General features: G+C 43.6%; 2 protein-coding genes across 9 annotated transcripts in view; one reads left to right on the forward strand and one right to left on the reverse strand.

Moving 5' to 3' along the window:
* Positions 1–18,878, forward strand: part of LOC134886538 (uncharacterized) — a 417,311-nt gene that overhangs the window by 260,560 nt on the left and 137,873 nt on the right. For 2 of the 5 annotated variants that reach the window (XR_010170633.1, XR_010170645.1), the window contains exons 2-3: positions 4,705–4,899; positions 8,163–8,230. The gene's annotated coding sequence lies outside the window, so the exon portion shown is untranslated. The remainder of the gene's footprint in view (positions 1–4,704; positions 4,900–8,162; positions 8,231–18,878) is intronic. The other 3 variants (XR_010170639.1, XR_010170657.1, XR_010170651.1) reach the window with 2 other exon arrangements.
* The window catches only part of RTN4R (reticulon 4 receptor), a 316,821-nt gene that overhangs the window by 38,047 nt on the left and 259,896 nt on the right, over positions 1–18,878 (reverse strand). The window lies entirely within an intron of this gene.

Genomic DNA, 18,878 nt, shown 5'->3' on the forward strand with positions numbered 1-18,878 from the left:
TCCCCAGTCCCCACAATAAAGCAGTGTGAGCACAGATATATGCAGCACACTGAGCACAGATATGGAGTGTTTTTCAGGCAGACAACGTATACTGGTGGTCACTGGTCAGCAAAACTCTGCACTGTACTCCTCCTATATAATATACTGGTGGTCCCCAGTCCCCTCAATAAAGCAGTGTGAGCACAGATATATGCAGCACACTGAGCACAGATATGGAGTGTTTTTCAGGCAGACAACGTATACTGGTGGTCACTGGTCAGCAAAACTCTGCACTGTACTCCTCCTATATAATATACTGGTGGTCCCCAGTCACCACAATAAAGCAGTGTGAGCACAGAAGTATGCAGCACACTGAGCACAGATATGGAGTGTTTTTCAGGTAGACAACGTATACTGGTGGTAACTGGTCAGCAAAACTCTGCACTGTACTCCTCCTATATAATAAAGCTGCTCCCTAGTCCCCACAATTAAGCAGTGTGAGCACAGATATATGCAGCACACTGAGCACAGATATGGAGTGTTTTTCAGGCAGACAACGTATACTGGTGGTCACTGTCAGCAAAACTCTGCACTGTACTCCTTCTATATAATACAGCTGCTCCCCAGTCCCCATAATTAAGCAGTGTGAGCACAGATATATGCAGCACACTGAGCACAGATATGGAGTGTTTTTCAGGCAGACAACGTATACTGGTGGTCACTGTCAGCAAAACTCTGCACTGTACTCCTCCTATATAATACAGCTGCTCCCCAGTCCCCACAATTAAGCAATAAGTACAAATATTTTTGCATCAAGAATTCAAGATTAATAAACGGAGAGGACGCCAGCCACGTCCTCTCCCTAACATTTCCAATGCACGAGTGAAAATGGCGGCGACGCGCGGCTGCTTATATAGAATCCGAATCTCGCGAGAATCCGACAGCGGAATGATGACGTTCGGGCGCGCTCGGGTTATCCGAGCCATACGGGAGAATCCGAGTATGCCTCGGACCCGTGTAAAATGGGTGAAGTTCGGGGGGTTCGGTTTCCGAGGAACCGAACCCGCTCATCACTAAAAATTAGTGAGTCAAGTGATTTTGCCTGCTTGGCTTCAGAAGTTTAGAAAAGAAAATAATATAATAGAGGCTACTGATGTTACTGATGACTGCTAGTCTTGGAAAATAAAGTCAGAATAAAGAAAGTACCTTCTGAACCTTCTCCCCCTAACTACTATAGCAACAGTTCACCTTGGTATAGGATTCCTGTATTTCTCCATTAAAAATCATGAATACTTATTATTTGTCTACCAGGTATATACTGAATAATTGGAATGTAGGATTTCAACTGATAATTTGCTCGTTGAAAATCTTGTAGCACAAGTGGAACTCTCAGGATGACTGACCAATGATTGTTCCATGCTGAGGAAGAAGATCCTTAAAATCTCTTATGGAGATGAAAGCAGGTTTCTTACTGTGTTCATAATAGAACAATGCCTTGCTATATCTCTGCTGGTGCCCTGTGTATAGACTAGACACTGAGTGCGGTCATGTACGCCAGCAATCTGAAAAGATAACTCTTTATTTTTTCATCACTTTTGCTGCATCAACAACACATAATCCACAAATCCTGCCAACACAAGTCAAAAGCTAGATAGGAGCAATGACACCGTCATATTTTCTCCTGTATCTCTACTATCCTTGAAGTTATACTTTTTTATATATATAAAAAAAAAAAATATATGAAATGTTTTTTTTTTTTTTTTTTATGTGGTTTCAAGCGCAGAAACACAGACAAAAATAAAATATTAAGGTCTAAAAAAGTCACAAAAAAGGATCTTGGCTCTAAATAAACATTTATCTAAATATACATTCTCTTTGCTGAGATATTTAATTTTATCACCTCCATTATCACCCCAATTATTTCCTTTGTATTTATTTAGACAGATCTTAAATGGATAATTTGACATATTGCAGCAGAGATTCATTGTGCATTTTGAACACATAGGGCCTAATTCAAGGTTGATTGCAGAACAACATTTTCCTCTAATAGGCAAAACCATGTGCACTGCAGGTGGGACAGAGGTAACATGTGCAGAGAGATTAGATTTGGGTGGGTTATATTGTTTCTGTGCATGGTAAATAATGTCTGCTTTATTTTTACACTGCAATTTAGATTTCAGTTTGAACACACCCCACCCAAATCTAACTCTCTCTGCACATGTTATATCTACCCCACCTGCAGTGCACATGGTTTTGCACATTAGAGGAAAATGTTGTTTTGCAATCAACCTTGAAGTAGGCCCATAGGACCTTATTCAGTAAGGAGTGCAGATTATGCTTTTTCTCAGAATCTGCAATCCTTGCAATCGCATGCTGGGGCCTCCCATCGCAGGGCAAGGCCATCCAGCATGCAATCCGCCGCCCACCCAATGCAATTACAACATGGTCGCTGAAATTGTGGATGCCTCCTGCTAGCATAGCTGCTGCGACAGCAGGAGTCTCGCCACATTTTCTTGATTGGAGCCCCTAAAATGCCAAAGACACGCCCCCCCATTTCCCCAATGCCACCCCGAAAACGCTCGGTTGCCGGCCCCCATCCTACTTGCGAACGCCTCTGCTTGTCAATCAGGCAGAGGCGTGCACAGTTAATGCAATCCAACACATTAACTACATGCGCAGGACAGGACCTGCACGTGTGCAGAGCACGCCTTTCTCAAAATCTGCAGTCGCATCGCAATCGCGATGCAACCAGAATAAGTACTATAGACAGAAGGATTATCTTATTGGTGTCTGTGAGACATCTCTCTTCTGAGATACATTAATAAATGATGGACTGCAGTGCTTGTGCTAGGCTAAACTGAATCTTCCAAATACTTTGCATATATGACTTCTATAAGCATCAAGTGCTTATAGAAGTCCAGGACTATTATCACTTTGATAGGGTTTTGAGGTTAATTATATGAGTGCTACTTTTAGGCGGCATTCAAGAGAGGTATTATTCTAGTAAGTCCATGACTGGTAGGAGGATCTTATTGAGCAGATAGGTCTTCCCTTTAGCCTGTCATAATACACCAACTCCTTTTTTTTTAATATGGGGTGGGGATTGAGATGTCAAGGTAGATAAGGGTCCCAGTACTGAAGGCACTGTGAGCAAATATTCTAGCATTGTATATGGACTAGAATCCAGGAGCTGCTTCAATGTTCTGGTTAAAATTAGTAATTTAATTGTGGCCTCCTGTGTACAGTTTATCATTCTACTTAATTTAATTTACTTACCTTAAGCTACCCACTGGCACTAAAAAATGACCAAACCTCCATGAAGTGACAGGTACATTGACTGATAGGGGCACATGCATTGGCGTTTCTACAATGGGTGTGGTGCACATGGGCCCTTGGGTCCAGGGGGCCCACACCAAACACACTGCACCCATATTTTAATACTTACCTTTCTGGAGTCCCGTGTTGAGCGCTGCAGCTGTGGCGATAATCACAGTCAAAATGGCAGCCGTGCATGTGCAGCAGTGAAACTGATCTCCAGATCCGTGCAAGCGCAGTAGACTCCGGCACAATGCAGGAGACTGCTGCGCCATTTTGGAGGAGGTGGCCCACCTGGATTCTGCACAAGGGCCTTCTCCTCTATTAAAACAACCCTGGGTACTTGCACTAACATACTGGCTTATAGGCTTTAGTGTTGTTGACTTTCTCTTTGTCCCTGACCATTGCTTCTTGCTCTTACTTTAGTCCCTTTTCCTGACATTATTTTTTACTGCTGATTTTGTTAACTGCTTTGTCCAATGCATGTAATAGCCTACTTGTCCTACAGTATCTTACCCTTCGGTTGGTTGTTAGCAAAACTGTCTACTGACTACAGATGTATGTACAAGACCTGGGGGTAGCTGAGTTCTTGTGAGCACATTAGAGTAGACACCCTGTCAATGATTGTACAAAATCTCTCCAGTGTTTTAGTGTGTAACAGTGTAAATCTAACTCTCTCTGCACATGTTATATCTGTTCCACCTGCAGGGCACATACAGTAGTTTTGCCCATTAGGGGAAAATGTTATTTTGCAATCAACCTTGAATGAGGCCCATAATCCTCTAATTTATGGCATAATAATAATAATAATAATAATAATAATAATAATAATAATTTTATGTATATAGCACTGTTCTCCCATAGGACTCAATGACTAGACTAAAAAACATAAAATCACAAAATACAACACAGAACCAACGAACACAATATGGGGGTTTAGATATGCAGGAAATACCACGACCAATGAATTACTACAAAGTGTGTGGCAGCCATTTTGGGTCAGCAGTAGCAGGGATTATTTATCATCCCCATGAAGGATGTAGGTGAGGCTGCCATTTTAGGCGCACTACATATGATTACAATGGGCAGAACTGGTAATGGTGATGACGATGGCTGAGACAACATTAAATGGTAAGATCATCAGACCCATGCATTTTTTTATTCTACACAGAGCACCAGGCAAGGCAGCCATGTTGGGTGCACTATACTGGTTACAATGTGTGAATAAGCAATATATGTATAAAGGACATATTTCTATAAAATGAACTGCGAGTCAGTGGGACACATCTGTGGTTGCCCATCCTGCCATTTCATATTTGAAAAAATGTTTAACTACACATTCTTCTGTTCTTTCTACTGTACCATACTATAGAACATATCATTCTGAATATGCTGATGTGTTTTCTACAGTGCCCCTACAGGAAAGGTTAATTCTTTGTCTGAACATTCGAACAGAGCTATGCAGGAATGCGGGATGCAGTCAGAACGTCGGCTGTCGGGATCATGACTGCAGAAATACAGACAATGGAATCCCAACACCCTTTAGAATCCCGATGCCGGAACTTGGAAAGGGCCAGGAGACAGACGCCAGAATCCCAACCATAAGTATACCTGTCAGATTAGGTTTAGAGTTGTTGTAGGCTGGGGTGTGTGTGTGTGTGTGTGGGGGCGGGTGTGGTTAGATGAGGGCTATGCGGCATGGAGGGAGGTTTAGGATTAGGCAGCGGCGATGGGACTTAGGTTTATGCACCTCCAGGGGGGCAGTTAGGATCAGACACTAAGGGGTAAAGTTCAAGTTAGGCTGCGGGAATAGAGGGTTAGGATTAGGGGGTAGGGGAGGGGGAAGAACACCCCACACTCACCGCTGTCGGTCATACCATTGTCTGGATCCTGGCATCAGTATTATGACCGCCGGGATACCTAGCACTGACATTACATACTGGAACCATATAATACATAGGAGACATCTGAAATATGGTTTTATGCATATCACGCTTCTCCTGATGGAACAGGGGTTTTATTTAAAAAAAAATATATGGGTGTTTCTGTAATACATATTCCCTTGTAACTAATCTATTTCATCACATAAATGTCCAAAGATTTAAGATCAGAAATAATTTGATACAATTTAGACAGAAGGACGAATGGATAACAGATATTGTTAGGCATATACTTTTGTTTCTGTAATGCATCGGTTATTTTTTAAGGATTTTGTAAATAGTACTGATGCTCTTATGTCCTGTCTTATAATTATTTGTATAAACACCAAGGTTCATCAAAAATACTTTACATTCTACTGCTGATCAAACAAATTTAGCTGTGAGCCTAAAATCATTACTTTTAAAATTCAATGAGCCCTGACAGAGGCAACATCTGACAAAACGCCTAATAAATGAATGTATGTTCTAGCCGCTGTTTGTTTACCCAGTCTAAAATAAACATAGGACCCAAGACACCCATGGCAACTGCCTACTTAAAGAAGATATATTAAATGTGACTGTGCACTCCATATCATTCCTTTTGCTCTGCTCCATTTAGTGGGCTTCAACCTTTTGCCTATAGCTATAACCACTTTGCTTATACAGTATATTAATGGATTTCATTGTTGATTTTCCTTTATCCAAAGGACTGACTGTTATATAGGTGATTGGAATTCAGTGCAATGTCTTACCTTAGTCTTTTGACCTGCTTAACAATTACCAAACAACTGGACAAGATATTTGTAGATATTGATAATGTATTCAAGTATAGTCGGAGTAGCACCTAATTCCTATTTGCGGATGGGATGTGTAATGTTTTGCACTTCACATCTCCGTGGATGAGTGTACACAGGGCCTTATTCATGTTTGTATGCAATGGCCGATTGTCACACAACGGAGTGGTTATAGGCAGACTGGACATGCGCAAAGTTACTGCTGCAATCCTGCTTGCAATGAGGTTTACATTGCAAAGTGATTGACAGGAAGTGAATGCTTAGAGGTGTCAACTGGGAGTTTATGGGGAGTGGTTGTAAAACGCAGACGTGTCATGGTCATTTTCTGGGCATGCATCTGCCATCAGCTGTGAGCTCGTATGTACAAATACATGGTTCCTGCGTTCCTGATGCTGTGTTCAGTCTGTATAGCTACCCCTTAACCGTGATGTTCCATGTTCTTGTCTAAAGGCTGTGACTATGTACGCAATTGCGAGTGAGTTTCCTGGGCAGCAGCTTCACTTACGAACATTAGCAGTTCTGGTGCCTAGAAAATCACAATAGCAATTGCAAACAAACAAGAATTAGGCCCACAGCATTGTGCAATTACAAGAGATTCTGAGACATACCTAACTCAATTGCACCCCCATTTGCGGCTGAATGGGCATACCTGGATGGCAATGGGGCGTTCGTATGTAGGGTAGGCACGCTGAGGGTGTGTAATCAGTGTGTGGTCAGAATTGTGGGCTTCAGAGGACCTAACAATGTAAAGCCACCATCCTGAGGCCTAGCTCTACAATTCTAAGCATGGGTGGTCTGTAAAGAAAACCAGAGTGGAGCACTCTCCTGAGCATATAGCACCAAACTTGCACAGAGTGGTGGATTTGTGAGGGTTAACAGGCATCACTACCGTAAATGTTGCTATGGGACATGGTGATGCTGTGTTGCACCTGTACTTTCTAGGGGTATATTCAATTGGTGTTGAAAACGGCCGTCTGTCGAAAAGACGTCAGTTTTCGACTTTTTAACTATCTCAGTCCGACATAAAAAATGTCGGACTGAGATGAGGGACCCAGAGGAGGAGGGGGGGGGGAGCCGCGGGGAGATGGGGGACAGCCGCGGGCAGACAGGGGAGATCAGCGTTACAGTAGCGCTGCAGCAGGATGTCTCACTGCCGCGCCACTCACGGCAGCATCCACCCGGCTCCAGCAAATGAGGTCACGCTTGCTGGAGCCAGGTGTACACTGCCGTGAGGTTGGGCGGCTGTGTGACATCCTCCTGCGGCGCTACTGTAACGCTGATCTCCTCCGTCTGCCCGCCGGCTGTCCCCGCTGGTCTCCTTGTGGCCCCCCCCTCTCCTCCTCTGGGTCCCTCATCTCAATTCAACTTTTTAAAAGTCGAATTGAGATGAGATTTGAATAGGGGTTGTCGGATCCATTCCGACAAATGTATGTCTGAATGGATCCGACCCTGACTGAATATACCCCCTAGGCTATAATGGTTGACTTACAGATGTCACAAGTGAGGATTGTTAGCCTATTCTTTTATGCTGCATGTCTATCAGAGTATGAGCCGTTAAAAATATAACTAGTATGGACACATATTGGCTGAACACTAGCTATTGTGCAGGGTGTGTTTTTTTCTCTCGCCCCCCTGCTTCCCAATGCTTTCCCCCTTTTCCTCCAAGAACTGAGTTGTAACAACAGTACGTGTGCTCATGTTGTCAAAGCTCAGTGATGGTAATGCAGGCTATATATAGTTGGATGTAAGAGTAAGAACGCATGTTTCCCAGCATATTTTCCTTGCACCTAGTATAAGGCTGGCGCATGTGCACAATGATGTAGATTATTACCAAACCAAGTGTATGGATAGGGGGCAATGGAGCTGCAAGATATGCACTAATCTGCCTATGTGAGCAAATGTACACAATTTTCTGTGCAAGCAATGTTGGAGCACATGTGCCCCTAATTTCCATTCAACTCAGTATCAGTCCCACAGTGCACACAGATGTCTAATCAATGCATATGTTCAAGACATATTCAATCAGGAGATATGGGACCAATGCAGACTTGGGCATAAGTTGGCTGTAATTATACACACATTGCATGTATGGATAAAGATGCAGATATTCACCTGTATGCAGCACATCTGTGTAACCACTCGCTTTGTTCCATAGCTGTCATCATTATCATTCTGCACCTGCAACAGCCCTAACCTCGCTGCAAGAGATCTGTCAGAGTACAGGTATGACTTTGCTTACACTCATTTCGGCATAGTCCGCGGTTGTGTAGATACACCTTCTACCTGTCCGCCCTGAATGTAGCCTACATGCGAACCCTTCACCTGCACCTGAAAATGCCACTGGGTATGACTTTGAATAACCAGTACATACATCTGTTTGGCTACGGAGCATGAACAGTGTGATACTATTCATGCTATAGATTTTTACTTTATCTGTTCTTCATTGGGTTGAGACTGAATTATTATTTATTAAGTAAAGAAAGTACTATATATGTATGGTACAAAATTTGTATACAAAAATTTAAAAAATACATAATAATATATAGACTGTTTGGGGAGCCCCGTTACAAACAGATTATACTTTCTATATTCTACATTTGTTTCTAATCTGTTCACTAGTGCAGCAGAAAGTCTTCTGTGCACAAAGTTTGGAAACAAAAGATAAGGATTTAGTTATCCTTTAATGCAAAGCTATTTCCATCTATGTGTGTATTTGCATGCATGCACATATAGGGATTACCATACATCTAGAAGACCATTATAACACTCTCATGATAATAAATACCTAAACTATTAATCTTAAACTATAAAAGTTCATCAACCCTACCTGATGTGAAATTGCTTTGCCTGGATGATCACACTTTCTTCTTTCTAGTCAGTTTTAACTGTTCATATTACCTTTACTTCTCCATAAATATATTAGCATCTAACTCCTGCTGAAAGTCTTTGTCTTGCACTCAATTACATATTGCATTAACTACAACAGTCTACAGGTCTGATTCAAGGTCATTCACTCACCAGCTCTTAATAATGGTCTCTCACCACTAGAACCTCATGTAAAAATCCATTATCTGACACTGGCCAGTGGCTGTGAAATATATTTCCTCTCTCCGCTTCCTTACTTCTATCCTCCCTAAGTTCAAAACTCAGATCTTAAATGTTAGTGTTCTTTTACATTCTTGCCATGCATCTTGTACTCAAATGCTACGTACATATTCACCTGTGAAGCCGCATCCCTAAATAGTGTATAAACATTCCCTATGACAGAGGTCCATGCTTGAGCAAGATCATGTAACCAATAACAGGACCACATTTGTATTTATTTATTTTTTATTCTTACTTTTTTTCTAGAGTAGATCTACAGATGCGATATATGTACTCGGTTGGTGCACATGGCATGCCGACTCAGTAGTAATGTAATTTAAAGCATTGTAGATATTAGAGACAGGATGTACTGTATCAAGCAGTGGAGCGAGATAAATTTGAGTAGCTACCCAAGACAACCAAAACTAAATATAATTTAAAAATCTAAGCTAGATAAATGACAGTTATGGTGGGCACACACTAGACGATTTTGTAAACAATATCGCTCATTTTTACCAGTGTGTATGCTGCTAGCGATGCCCAATGCACGCTAATGACCCCCGCTGTCGGCTGTACATGCAGCTCAATCTGACTATATAGTCAGATGCTGCATGTTCGGGCCAGCCGCGGCATGATGTCACTCTGCGATATCACTTACGATATTACATAGTGTGTATGCACTATGTCGGTGGGTGGGAGGGGAAAGGAAACACTATGCAATATCGCTCATGGAGCATATCGCATAATGTGTACCTACCATTAGAAGCTAATTGATGCTATCAACCGTTTCTCCACTTGATATCTCCAAGGCTTGATACTTTTCCCATTAGAACTTTAAATCTGATGGTAAAACATGTTTAAAGTTCTGTTGCCCTATACTGTTAAAATGCATTAAATCACATTATTACCGTGATGGCATGGAGTGTTCAACACTCTGCTGTCCACATTCTCAGTGTCAACATTGTGACTATTTACAAAAACGACATTCCATGAAAAACGATGGACCTGATACAGAGCTGGAATTATATTGGGCATACATTGCTCAGAAAAAGTGTGCATAGAAAAGAATGTGTAAGTTAGCCCATATGCAGATATGTACTGTATATACTCTCTATGATGTATTTGCACTTGGTTTCCTGCTAGGCATCATCATCATCATCATCATTGAGCACTGGCTTCTGCTCTGTTCTAGGTTCATAGTTCGTATTTGTGTGAAAACTCCCCATCATGTTATGGTGCTTTGTAAAAACAACATACCGAGTTATTAATACTGTACACATTAATATCTGTTTATGTACAGACAAATGATTCACTATGCTCTGTTCAATACATAGTGAAAGGGAAGGATCTCAAGCACTGGCTCCTAGGCCCATGTTTCTTAGTTCTTAATGGAAGAATTCCTCTTTAGTAAATACAATGTTCTATTGTACCATTTTTTTTTATAGGAGAAGTAGAACTCAGACAGTGAAATGGTTTTATCACAGTAAGCCATGAAATACTGTAATTCTAAAAACATAAAGGGGTCAAGGGAGATTTACAATTCATGGTAAAATCAACTGCAGATACAATGTGAATGTTAATATATCAGACCTACATTATTCATTTTTTTTGTTAGTAAAACTCCCCAAACTCCTTGTGGCTCTTATTCTAAAGTCTACACTTCAAAACTGCTCTCTGGAACCTTTATTTTAAATAGCTTTGTACTATCGTACCATGAATGATACCCTCCTATAATTCCATTTTCCTTTGCAAAAACTCTGTGTGGGGCTTGATATGACTGCAACTGAGGGAATATATCAGTCAGCTAAAACATTTTGTTTGGAGACAGCAGCCTGAGTTCTGATTTAGAACCAGTCAGTCAGGAAGCTCCTCAGTAGAAACGTGAGGGAGGAGCAGCAGGTTGTTCTATGAAAGTCAATGCAAAAAAGATGTATACTCAATAGCCTCTTGTCACTATATCATTTGATGGGTGACTGTGGTTGCCATGAGAGTCTCAATTAGCAACTACAAATCATAACAGCATTTTAATATAAAACACAAATGACATAATCTACAACAAAAACAATTTTTTTATGTCAACCAAGCGATTTGTGCATAAAAACATTACATTTACATTATTTTAATATGGGATTATATCTAAAATGCAGCTACCAATATTATAGTAATAAAAGCAGCAATTGCAAGTGCTATAGGGGGTCATTTAGAGTTGTTTGCTCGCTAACTAATTTTAGCAGCCGTGCACACGCATTGTCGCCGCCCACCGGGGAGTGTATTTTTGCTTTGCAGAAGTGCGAACGCCTATGCAGCAGAGCGCCTGAAAAATCTTTTTGTGCAAAACAAGACCAGCCCTGTAGTTAGTAGTGTGCGTTGATTCTAACGATGGAGGGACGGATTTTGACGTCACACAGCCGCCCAGCGTTCGCCCAGCCACGCCTGCGTTTTTCCTGACACACCTGCGTTTTTCTAAGCACTCCCTGAAAACGGTCGGTTGCCACCCAGAAACGCCCACTTCATGTCAATCTTCCTGCGTCCGGCCGTGCGACTGAAAGCTTTGCTAGAACCTGTGCAAAACCACAATGCTCTTTGTACCCGTACAGCGCGTGTGCGTATTGCGGTGCATATGCATGCGCAGATTAGCCTTTTTTTTCACAGATCGCTGCGCTGCGAACAATGGCAGCTAGCGATCAACTCGGAATGACCCCGATAGTGTGTATGTGGTTCTGAAAATATAATCCTAATTATAAACTGACCAAAAAGCGCAGCTAAAGCAAAGTTAACAAGTAAATTCAGAAAAAGGGACAAGCACAGCAATGCAGAGTGATACAGAGATGTTATATTATGCTCAGAGGTAGATTGGCTTTTTCTGCAGCATTTTGTTCCATCCCTGCCATGCAAACCTTTTGAGAATGTCTTACATTTTATATTTTAAACTCAAACAGGATAAGCTATCACAATGGTGCTGGCTACATCTGAACTGTATGTTTCAAGTTCTTTAGAGTTCACATAGCAGATCAATAGATTTTTTTCAATAGAATGAGCACAACATGGTAGTTACTTTATACTCTGAAAAAAAAAGCAGCATTCTACTAGCCTGCCATTTGAGCTTTGAGGAAATGGAAACATACCCTTTAAAGTAGAGGAAAATAGAACAAGGACATAAAAAAGGCTCTCTAAAACATAGCTTTAATAAGCAATTAAAACAAAGCAGCTTGTTGTATAGGGTAGACAGTCTTTCAGCCAAATGATTTGTAGTTCATGATAAATCGCTTTTTCTTACTGATACACTGACATACCACTGACATCTAGCCATTTAAAATCCACTGATCAAACTTTCATTAAAGTGAAAATAGGATCCCAATTGAGATGTTTTATCAGTTGAACACAATATGATTGCATTTTGTTTTTCAGAGCAGACAAAACCAGTTTTAGAGCATTTTGAATTGACAAAGCCTCTGTACCAATTAGTGCTCTGTGTCATCATTTGGAAGAGTTCTAGTTGCTTGCCTGCTAATACGCATCCAGAGTGGGTGTGTAGACTCACATACAGTCATTCCTTCATGCCTTTACGTATTATACACAGCAACTTGCAGTTATTATACACAGCAACAGTGGTTAACATTGCTGCCTCAAATCACTGGGGTCATATGTTCGATGCCAACTAAGGTCCTATATGCAGGGCCGCCATCAGTGGCATAGGCCTTTCTATAATGGGTGTAGTGTGTGCGGTGCACGCAAGCCCCTAGGTCTGGGGGGGGGGGGGGGGGGGGCACACCACACACACTGCACCCATATAGTAAACTTACCCCTCTGAAGTCCTGTAGTGGCGGACACAAATCACTTGGAAAATGGCTGGCATTATGCCAGAGTCTACTTTAGGGGTGGGCAACATGCGGCCCGCGGGCCGGATGCGGCCCGCGAACCGATTCTGCCTGTCCCGCTGTCCCATACCACTGTGCAATGACAAGCGGCCCGGCTGAGCCGCTTGTCATTGCGCTACGAAGCTCCGAGACGCAGCGCCGCTGAGGAAATACCCGGTCTGCTGAGCGGGATTTCCTCTGTGACATCAGGCGCTGGGCGGCATAGGGGCGGAGCCACGGCAGGAGAGTGCAGCGGGTAGCAGCAGCGGCTCTGCGCAGCGCAGCGGGCAGCGGATCTGGCAGGGAAGGTGGATAATCTGGGCAGCAGATCTGCCAGTGAAAAAAACACATCTAAGGTAAAGCTGCTATATGGGTAGGGGGGGGGGGGGGGCGGGGGGAGGAGGAGGAGGGCGGGGGGGAGAGGAGGAGGAGGAAGGAGAGTGGAGAGGAGGGGGGTAGAGACTGCTGCATAGGTTCAGGGGAAGGGGTGAAGGGGGGTAGTGACTGCTATGTGGGTTCAGGGGTGGGGGAAGGGGGGTAGAGACTACTATATGGGTTTAAGGGAGAGGGGAGCTGTGAATACGATTGATAACAGCATTACACAGGATGCTGTTTGTTTGTTTGTTTTCAGCAGTTTTTTATTTTTATTTTTTTTATTACTGGATATGTTTTTTAAGCCAAGTACCCACGGGCCGATTTGGGAGAGATGTGTGCTGAGCGAACCGCTCAGCACACATTTCTCCTGCCGCTCAGCACAGCGCGATCTGTGCTGACCGTGCGGGGGGAGACGAGGGGGGGCGATCACTTCACCCAGCGGGTGAAGTGAGCGACCCGCTAGATTGGCCTGCATGCAATCTAGCAGCAGCGATAGCGATGTGCGGGGCCGCGCATCGCTATCGCTGAGGGGGCTACACACATGGTGTGTGTGTGTTTTTACAGTTATATATATATACATATGTATGTATGTATGTATATATATATATATACATATACACACATCTGTATATAATACTATGTTTTTATAGTTATTTATATATATATATATATATATATATATAATGGATGGAGACAGGCGGCACTCAAGCAGACTCAAATAGAGTGAAAAAAGCGGTCCGTTTATTGATCCATATATTGGATCAATAAACGGACCGCTTTTTTCACTCTATTTGAGTCTGCTTGAGTGCCGCCTGTCTCCATCCATTATATTGAGGATCAGCATTGTTTCTCTAGGAGGGCACTGCAGCACATTGCCATTTGGAGAGGGAGTGCCGGGATTACTACACTTTGTGTATATATATATATATATATATATATATATATATATATATATATATATATATATAAAAACTATGGGCCTAATTCAGAACTGATCGCTAGGGTGTGATTTTTGCACTGCTACGATCAGGTAGTCACCGCCTACAGGGGGAGGAGGGTAATCGCATGTGCAGGAGAGCTGCAGAAACAGAAGTTTGTGCAGTCTCTGCGCAGCCCAGGACTTACTCTTCCAGTGGGATGATCGGGGCCGGAGTTGACGTCAGAAACCCTCCCTCCAAACGCCTGGTCTCTCCTGCATTTTTCCGTGCACTCCTCTAAACCGGTCAGTTACCACCCACAAACGGCCTCTTTCTGTCAATCACCTTGCGATCGCCTGTACGATTGCTTTGTTCGCACCATCCCATTACTGCCCGACGCTCCCCAGCGCGGCGGACCGACGTGCCTGCGCACTGCAATGCATGCGCAGTTCAGACCCGATCATCTGCTGTGCGAAAATACACAGCAGCGACCGGGTCAGAATTGGGCCCTATAACGGGTCTTATTTTTCAGCAACTACTGACTAAGAAGCTGATTCAGACCTGATCACTGTGCTGCAAATTTTGCTGTCCTGCGTTCGGGTAGTCGCCGCCCCCAGGGGGAATGTAAATTCACCCGTGCAAGTGTACGATCGTATGTGTACGCAGAGCTGCAAAAATCTACTTTGTGCAGTCTCTGCGCAGCCCAGGACTTACTCCTACAAATATTTGTCATTTATATTAGTCCCCGCCCATGTGTGTGGCCCTCGAACATTCACTGGAAGTGTTAAGCGGCCCCCCAGCTGAAATAATTGCCCACCCCTGGTCTACTTCTACATAAGTCCCCAAATGGGAGTAGCCACACCCCCATGAAGGACCACAAGCTCCTAAGGCCCAGCACAATTCTTGATGGTCCTGATCACATATGAGAGCTACAACTATGCTAGAATGAGTGGGACTCAAATTATAGGGACCCATGGACCAATAGGACATTCCGTACATATACAGTATATTTTTCTTTTATAGTCAGACTACCCTCTTGGGCTATAGTTCTTGTTACTCTGTCTATAGTTCTTGTTATTCTGTCTGTAGTTCTTGTTAAATTAACAGATTTACTTAACATATTGTAAATTTAAAATAATCATTTTCTTTATTTTCTTGAGCATAGTTAAGCGTTTTATGCAAAACAGAGGTCATAGTTTATGGATATACACCACTGATGTGTTTGTTCTAATTTACTCTACTCCCTAAAAGCTTCTAATGCATATAAGTTGGCATGAGTCTACAACTGCCATCCAAATTATCTTAAGAGAAAAACATAATTGGATAAAAAAAGGCAACAATTGGATCAAAGTGGCAGCTGCAGACCTCTGTGCCAGACTGTTTGAAGTCAATATGTGTAATGGCTTCATAAACTTAGCCAAACTACTGATTACATTGACTACAGATGTCATCTGACGGGCAAAATGAAATAAAAATGAAGACCCGCCTTTTCCTCATCTGAATCATTCACAACCTGGCACATCATATTTCTACTTCTGAGAAGTGCAGATTACAATTTAGCAAAATCAATATCCATGTCTGTGTTAGAAATGTAAGGAAATGTTATATATTTTAATATGAACTGCAAAATGAAAATAAGAATTTACTCACCGGTAATTCTATTTCTCGTAGTCCGTAGTGGATGCTGGGACTCCGTAAGGACCATGGGGAATAGCGGCTCCGCAGGAGACTGGGCACAACTAAAAGAAAGCTTTAGACTACTGGTGTGCACTGGCTCCTCCCACTATGACCCTCCTCCAGACTTCAGTTAGGATACTGTGCCCGGAAGAGCTGACACAATAAGGAAGGATTTTGAATCCCGCGTAAGACTCATACCAGCCACACCAATCACACCGTATAACTCGTGATACAATACCCAGTTAACAGTATGATAACAACTGAGCCTCTCAACAGATGGCTCAACAATAACCCTTTAGTTAAACAATAACTATATACAAGTATTGCAGACAATCCGCACTTGGGATGGGCGCCCAGCATCCACTACGGACTACGAGAAATAGAATTACCGGTGAGTAAATTCTTATTTTCTCTGACGTCCTAAGTGGATGCTGGGACTCCGTAAAGACCATGGGGATTATACCAAAGCTCCCAAACGGGCGGGAGAGCGCGGAATGTGCAAGCTGAATCGTACTACAGATCCAGCGAGCAATAGTCTGCTTTGAAGCAGGTGCACCCAACTTGTTGGGTGCATACAGGATAAAGAGCGAGTCAGTCTTTCTGACTCCAGCTGTCCTGGAAACATACATTTTCAGGGCCCAGACTACATCCAACGACTTGGAAGCCTCCAAGTCTTTAGTAGCCGCAGGCACCACGATAGGTTGGTTCAGATGAAAGGCTGACACCACCTTAGGGAGAAATTGGGGACGAGTCCTCAATTCTGCCCTATCCATATGGAAAATCAGATAAGGGCTTTTACATGACAAAGCTGCCAATTCTGATACACGCCTGGCCGAAGCCAAGGCCAACAACATGACCACTTTCCACGTGAGATATTTCAATTCCACGGTTTTAAGTGGCTCAAACCAATGTGACTTTAGGAAATCCAACACCACGTTGAGATCCCAAGGTGCCACTGGAGGCACAAAAGGGGGCTGAATATGCAGCACTCCCTTAACAAAAGTTTGAACTTCAGGTAGTGAAGCCAGTTCTCTCTGGAAGAAAATCGATAGAGCCGAAATCTGGACCTTAATGGAACCCAATTTTAGGCCCATAGTCACCCCTGACTGTAGAAAGTGCAGGAAACGGCCCTGCTGAAATTCTTCCGTTGGGGCCTTCCTGGCCTCACACCACGCAACATATTTTCGCCATATGCGGTGATAATGGTTTGCAGTTCCTTCTTTCCTAGCTTTAATCAGCGTAGGAATGACTTCCTCTGGAATGCCCTTTTCCTTCAGGATCCGGTGTTCAACCGCCATGCCGTCAAACGCAGCCGCGGTAAGTCTTGGAACAGACAGGGCCCCTGCTGCAGCAGGTCCTGTCTGAGCGGCAGAGGCCATGGTTCCTCTGAGATCATTTCTTGAAGTTCCGGGTACCAAGCTCTTCTTGGCCAATCCGGAACAATGAGTATAGTTCTTACTCCTCTTCTCCTTATTATCCTCAGTACCTTTGGTATGAGAGGAAGAGGAGGGAACACATAAACCGACAGGTACACCCACGGTGTCACTAGAGCGTCCACAGCTATCGCCTGCGGGTCTCTTGACCTGGTGCAATACTTTTCTAGCTTTTTGTTTAGGCGGGACGCCATCATGTCCACCTGTGGCCTTTCCCAACGGTTTACAATCAGTTGGAAGACTTCTGGATGAAGTCCCCACTCTCCCGGGTGGAGGTCGTGCCTGCTGATGAAGTCTGCTTCCCAGTTGTCCACTCCCGGAATGAACACTGCTGACAGTGCTAACACGTGATTTTCCGCCCATCGGAGAATCCTTGTGGCTTCTGCCATCGCCGTCCTGCTTCTCGTGCCGCCCTGTCAGTTCACATGAGCGACCGCCGTGATGTTGTCTGACTGGATCAGTACCGGCTGGTTTTGAAGCAGGGGTTTTGCCTGACTTAGGGCATTGTAAATGGCCCTCAGTTCCAGAATATTTATGTGCAGGGAAGTCTCCTGACTTGACCATAGACCTTGGAAGTTTCTTCCCTGTGTGACTGCCCCCCAGCCTCGAAGGCTGGCATCCGTGGTCACCAGGACCCAGTCCTGTATGCCGAATCTGCGGCCCTCTTGATGATGAGCACTCTGCAGCCACCACAGCAGAGACACCCTGGTCCTTGGAGACAGGGTTATCAGCCGATGCATCTGAAGATGCGATCCGGACCACTTGTCCAATAGGTACCACTGAAAGGTTCTTGCATGGAACCTGCCAAATGGAATTGCTTCGTAGGAAGCTACCATCTTTCCCAGGATCCGCGTGCAGTGATGCACCGACACCTGTTTTGGTTTTAGGAGGCCTCTGACTAGAGATGACAGCTCCTTGGCCTTCTCTTCCGGGAGAAACACTTTTTTCTGTTCTGTGTCCAGAACCATCCCCAGGAACAGTAGACGTGTCGTAGGGATCAGCTGTGACTTTGGAATATTTAGAATCCAGCCGTGCTGTTGTAGCACCTCCCGAGATAGTGCTACCCCGACCAACAACTGCTCCCTGGACCTCGCCTTTATCAGGAGATCGTCCAAGTACGGGATAATTAAAACTCCCTTCTTTCGAAGGAGTATCATCATTTCGGCCATTACCTTGGTAAAGACCCTCGGAGCTGTTATGCACACCAGTGCCAGCAGGAATGTACTGGTGTCTGAACGGTGAGGGATGCAAAACAAATGAACTCACAGACAGACTGGGGAATATGACATTACATACACAGAAGGTGATAGGGTAACAAAATAAACACAAAGTGAACAGAGAAGCCCAAAGGCTAAGAACCTGGGTGTCTCCCTAGTATTAGGAATGCTCAGATGGAAAGAAGCGAGATGTAGTGATTTAATACGTAGAGAACCCGAAATGCTGTTGCTAAGGGCAACAGCAAAACCCTAAAGGGTTACCAACAGGTGTGGCAGTAAACTCCTTGGTCAGAGATGGAATAATAGACACA

Source organism: Pseudophryne corroboree, chromosome 1 (assembly GCF_028390025.1).
Source record: "Pseudophryne corroboree isolate aPseCor3 chromosome 1, aPseCor3.hap2, whole genome shotgun sequence".
In the NCBI taxonomy this organism is placed as follows: domain Eukaryota; kingdom Metazoa; phylum Chordata; class Amphibia; order Anura; family Myobatrachidae; genus Pseudophryne; species Pseudophryne corroboree.